This window comes from Xenopus tropicalis, chromosome 6 (assembly GCF_000004195.4).
Source record: "Xenopus tropicalis strain Nigerian chromosome 6, UCB_Xtro_10.0, whole genome shotgun sequence".
In the NCBI taxonomy this organism is placed as follows: Eukaryota; Metazoa; Chordata; class Amphibia; order Anura; family Pipidae; genus Xenopus; species Xenopus tropicalis.
In genome coordinates, this window is record NC_030682.2 from 34918279 (window position 1) to 34924557 (window position 6279).

The following is a 6279-nucleotide window of genomic DNA, read 5'->3' on the forward strand; positions in this document are numbered from 1 at the left end:
TCTGATCTCACACGGCTATCGGATAGACTTCCTCTCGACTCCTCCTTCAAAATTCAGAATTACGCCTCCTCTAAAACAAATACAACAAAAAGCTTTGGAAGAAGCTATTATGGAATTCATTGCCTCCAGAGTGTTAGAGCCTGTTCCTCAGACAGAGGAGGGCCTAGGAACCTATTCAAAAGTTTTTTTGGTTCCAAAGCCAAATGGCAAATTTCGAATGATCATAGATCTTCGGTTCGTAAATCAGTTTATAGAAAAAAGATCCTTTCGTATGGAAACTATAAGATCGGTGAAAAATGTCTTAGATCGGGGAGATTATATGGTCTCTTTAGACCTCAAAGACGCGTATCTCCATGTTCCTCTCTGCAGTGCTCACAGGAAATTTCTGCGTATCGCAGTTTACATCAGAGGAGTTCTACGACATTTGCAGTTCACAGCCCTGCCTTTTGGTATAACCACAGCCCCCCGTATCTTTACCAAGATTGTGGCAGCTATAGTGGCAGTTCTGAGGCAACAGGAAATCACAGTGATTCCGTACCTGGACGACTGGCTAATTGTGGCAGTTTCAGCATCCTTACTGAAGAAACATCTGACCAGAACGGTCTTGATGCTCCAGAGTCTGGGGTGGATAATCAACTGGGAGAAGTCATCAGTAACTCCTTCACGCTCGATCCGCTTCTTGGGGTTGCACATCAATTCCGTAGAGATGAAGGTTTTTCTCCCCCCAGACAAAATAATCAGGATTTCAGAAGAAGTCCACAGAATTCTGACACACAGTTCATCTTCTCTCAGGGATCTGATGAAGATTCTAGGCCTTATGACATCGTCCATAGAGGCAGTACCGTGGGCCAGATTCCATATGAGACCCCTGCAGATGGAAATTCTGTCAAAGTGGGACAAGAAAATCTCTACTTTAGATACAAGGGTCATTCTGTCCAGAGAGACAAAGATACAGCTGAAATGGTGGTTGCAGAAGGAGAATCTTTCTCGGGGTCTTTCCTTCCAGCAGACGGATTGGGCGATACTAACCACCGATGCCTCTCAGTTGGGATGGGGAGCCCATTTCGAGCATCAGATGGCCCAGGGGTTCTGGGATCCGATGGAAAGCTCCATGTCATCGAATTTCAGGGAGCTGAAGGCAGTGTTCAAAGCCATCCAAGCGTTTCAACAACACTTGAAAGGAGAAGGTCTGAGAGTCCTATCAGACAATGCCACAACGGTGGCATACATCAACAGGCAAGGCGGTACCAGATCAGTTATCCTAAACAGAGAGATTTTCAGGATTCTCACCTGGGCAGAGAGGAATGTTCCCAAGATATCAGCAGTACACATAAGAGGGGAACTCAATACTCTTGCAGATTCATTGAGCAGGAATTTCGCGAGGCCAGGGGAATGGTCCTTAGACCCGAACATATTCGGGGAGATCTCGAGACAGTGGGGTCTCCCATATATCGACCTTATGGCAACCAGGAGCAACCGGAAGCTTCAGACCTTTGCATCCCTATACAGGAAGGACCAGCCAGACTTCCTGGATGCTATGTCATTCAAGTGGGACTTTCCCCTAGTCTACATCTTCCCTCCGTTGCCTATGATTCCCAGAGTCCTGCAGAAAATCCGGCAGGAACAGGTGAACGCCATTCTAATAGCTCCCTTCTGGGCCAAGAGGAGCTGGTTCTCTCTCATGTGGAGGATGGCTCGGAACAACTTCTGGATTCTGCCACAGATTCCTTCCTTGTTGACACAGGGGTCCCTAACCTGTCAAAATCTGGAGGTCCTTCAGATGACTGCCTGGAGACTGATTGGGCCATATTAGAATCTCAGGGTCTGGCACCAAATGTTATTAACATTCTGATCCAGTCTAGGAAGAAGGCCACTAATAAAGTCTATGCCAGAGTATGGAGAACTTTCAAGAAGTGGTGCTTGAATAATCAAGTGGAGGATCAGTCTTCGATCAATTATGTCCTTAAATTTCTCCAGGAAGGGTTTGATAAAGGCCTGGCAGTCAACACCATCAAAGTTCAGATTTCTGCCCTTTCAGCACTGTTTAACAAGTCCTTGTCATCTTTGGCCCTTATCAAGAGATTTGTGAAAGCTATCTCTAGAATTCGTCCCAGAAGACTCCACGCCTGTCCTCCCTGGGATCTATCCTTGGTGTTGAACTCCCTGACCCAGTGTCCATTCGAGCCTCTAGAAGATTGTTCCTTAAAATGTTTATCGTTTAAAACCCTGTTTTTGGTTGCCATTACATCTGCAAAGAGAATAGGGGAACTTCAGGCCTTATCAGTAAGAGAACCTTACCTTACCTTTCTTCCAGATCGAGTGATCCTCCGGCCTCTTCCCACCTTTAGGCCCAAGGTTTTCTCTATGACTAATGTTAATCAAGAGATTGTTCTTCCATCCATCACGCAAACAACAGATGAAGACTCTAGTCAACTTCTCCTCTTGGATGTGGGAAGGGCAATCAAGATTTATGCAGATCGCACCAAAGAATTCAGGAGAGATGAAAGTTTGTTTGTCTCCTTTTCAGGAAAAAACAAGGGCTGTAAAGCGTCCAAAACTTCACTATCCAGATGGATTAAAGAGATCATTCAGATGGCATACATCAAGGATGACCGTGTGCCACCTCTTCGTGTCAGAGCGCATTCTACAAGAAATGTTTCCACCTCGTGGGCTGAAGTTGCGAATGTCTCAATGGAAAACATTTGTAGAGCAGCTACCTGGAGTGCTCCAAACACTTTCATTCAACATTATAGAGTGGATGTCTTAGCCTCTCAGGAAGCTTCCTTTGGCAGAAAGATTATCCAGAAGGCGGTGTGACCGGATCCCGCCCTTTTTGCTTGCTAAGTCTCAGCGTTGCTGCCGTATGGGACGTAAGGGAATTAGTAAATTTATACTTACCGTAATTTACTTTTCCCTTAGTCCCTTCGGCAGCAAAATACCCCCCCAAAATAAATCCTTAAGCATTATCTGGTGTATTCTTGTTTATTCACTATGGTCTGTTGTCATTAACCCTTTTTTATAGGTTGGTTTTAATTAACTTTATTGTTCACTTGTCCTACCAAAAGGGAGAGGAGAATAAATCTCAGCGTTGCTGCCGAAGGGACTAAGGGAAAAGTAAATTACGGTAAGTATAAATTTACTAATTTTTTTTGGCGCACAACATTTTTGCCATTTTGCGAATCATTCAAAAGATTAATTAAGATTAAAGAAAAATTAGCAAAACAACAGAAAAATTTGCAAACTACGGATGTCTCGCAACTTTATTGTCACGCACAACTTTTTTTAATGCGACTGTGTCTATTTTGATGTTACTGTGCCCATTTTGACGCAGCCACGCCTATTTTGCCGCAACCATGCCCATTTTTACAAGGTCAGACCCATTTTGGCATGACCACACCCAATTTGATGCAACCGGAACATTTTTTTGGTGAACAACAAATTTTTTTTGTGGCAAATTTTCACTGAAGTTTCTCAAAAAATTTTGCCAACAGTGAAATGCGGAAATTCACTGCAAATCCATGCATGGCAAAAAAATTTGCTCATCGCTAAATATGACAGCGGCTATACCAATCCAGATACTCCGATCTGATTTCTGATTTGATATCTGCCATTAATCAGATCTGTCTGTACTTTAAATGAGCCCTTGTTTTATAGTTATTCCCGTTAAATTTCAGTTTTGTTAAATATACATCAAGGAAATGTTCATTCGTACGGATGACAGTTTGCTACTTTGTCAGTATCTGAATTTCAATTTAGAAGAAAACTTACTTACCCATGGGTAAAATGAAATATCTAAGCTGCTTATTATTTCATTTCCCAATTAGCACGGTTGTTTTTATTGCAAATGATACAAGTGTATTACTCATTCCGTAACAGCATTTCTCGTTAAGATGCTCAAAACAAAATATGTTCCAGTACTCCCCACTATTAAAATTTTAATTATTGATATTTAGCAACTGTTAAATGCAGGTTTATAGGCAACATATTAAAGATCTCTCATTTTAGAACTAAAAGAATCAGCTATATATTTTTACAGTTTGTGCTGTATCTCCCAGTTATCCAGTGGAAAACATATTGTATATTAGAAGCAAATGATAAATCTATTTTCAGCTCTTATAATTACATTGTTAATCCCTAAATCAGTCTGTAATGCTAATGCTGTAGAGAGGGGAGGTTTTCGCCTATACAGCTGCATAGGTGATCCCTTTATGTTAAGAAAAAGAGTCAGCATGTAGCTTCTGGTTCTGTTGATGGCTTAGGGGGCATTTATTAATGTTTGTATTTTTTTTCTTCACAATTCATTTTTTTTTGTGCTAAAACTTGAGTACTTTCATGTATATAAACATGAATTTATTTAGCGTAAACATCCATGCCATGGCTAAAGGAGCTGTCCTAGGCAAATTATAAAAATCTTCATTTAATTTATGGTGTTAGAGGTTTGTAAGTCCACGAAGCTTTGTGGAAAAAATATTAAAAATGTGTGGTTTTTGTGTTCTTTTAGTTTTTGTTATTTGACAGATTAGTGTGCAAAAAAACCCCTCTGCACACCATTTCAATAAATTAGACAAAAGGTGGTATGATTATTATATCGTTGAAGTTTCACCTCAACGTTTTGGTGAATGCCTTTATCAAGGGGAATTCTGATTAGTGTTTGTGACTGATTAGGGTTTGTTCCCTAGACATTGGGCAGGTCTACCTGCTTGATTGTGTCACCGAGTGGTCAGTTCACCAAACTGGACAGACTGTGTTCTGATCATTCTTTTAAAGGAGAATGCAAGTCAAAATGTAAAAAGCATACTGCCCAATAGTCCTCCTATTGTTTAGTAAAAACGCCACACTTTTGGCTCACCTAATCAAATATTTACTCAGTCACACTTACTTCACATTTTCTAGAACAGGCAGCCATCTCTAAAAAGGTATTCTCCCTTCCTTTCCCTCCTTGCTTCATACTGCACATGTGTTTCATTCCCTCCCCCCCTCCCCTCTACCAGATCCGCTTCTGATTGACTGGTGGGCATGTGTAGCTCAGAACAGGAGACAGGATCAAGTTACACACATGCTCAGAGAATAGGAAGGCTGCCGCTGGCACCTACAGGAAGGGGAGAGAGATTTCAGTGATGTCACTGTAGGCTTCACACTGCTGTAGGCTGCCAGTACCATATCTCAGAGAAGCAAGCAGGGATATGGGAATTTAGATATGCAGTAAGTACTTAAAAAGAATGCCTTTAGACTTACTTTTAATTTATATTAACCTTTCATTGTCCTTTAAGTAGTCAGGAGAGCATCAACCACCTTGTAATATCCTTGTTGGATGGGTGTTCATGCAGCTTAACCCTTGCCATAGGTAATAGTTTGTGGAATGAAGAGCACGCTGTGGCACTTCCATTTGCAAAAGAGTGATTTATTGAGGTCCAAGAACAGGTGATGTTTCAGGCCTTCTCTTGCCTTTTCTCAAGCCTGCCTGGTAATCATGAAAATCAAGTATTTAAACCCTCCAAAGAAGACCTGCACCATAGCAGAACAAACCCCCACAATATTATGTGTCCATGTCATATACTATATTTAGGAGTTGCTGTTTAAAAAAGGTTTATTTTTTAATGTATGTTCACAAAAGTCTTTGTTTAAATGTACAGTATAGCATAATACTGTGGAATTTGATATAATTAATTCTACCTGGAGTCTTTATGGACTTTATATATTCTACACAGATTTTACTCTCAGTCTCATTTACACATTTGATTGTAATGAACATGGGTATTGAGCTTTGGGGGAGGGTCCTGGTATGGAGCAAGCCCACTTTAAAGGGTTTAAATACTTGATTTGTGATTACCAGGCAGGCTTGAGAAAGGGCAAGAAAAGGCCCAAATCGTCACCTGTTTTTCAATAAATCACTATTTTCACTTTTGCAAAAGGAAGTTCTGCATTGTGTTCTTCATTATGTGTTTTGATCATTCAGCTGTTAGACTTTTGTTTGCCAAGATAGGTAGAACAAAGTCACATTCACAGGTGAATGCAGTTTTATGGCCAGTGTGCTGAGCAGTGGGCACCTTCTCTGCTGGCTACGTTCTTTGTCACATTTATTCTTGTAGTAGTTTATTGATCTTCCCATCAGTTTATTGACCAAAACCTTATCACAAAATTAAAATGGGTAACTATTGTTCAAGCCAATTTGGTCATCTGAGTTAAAAGTATACTTGCTTCAAAGAAACCTTAGGTCTTGTTGTTCAAGAAATTAAACTCAACGGGATTAATCCCTTTTACAGATATTCTGTCAATCCA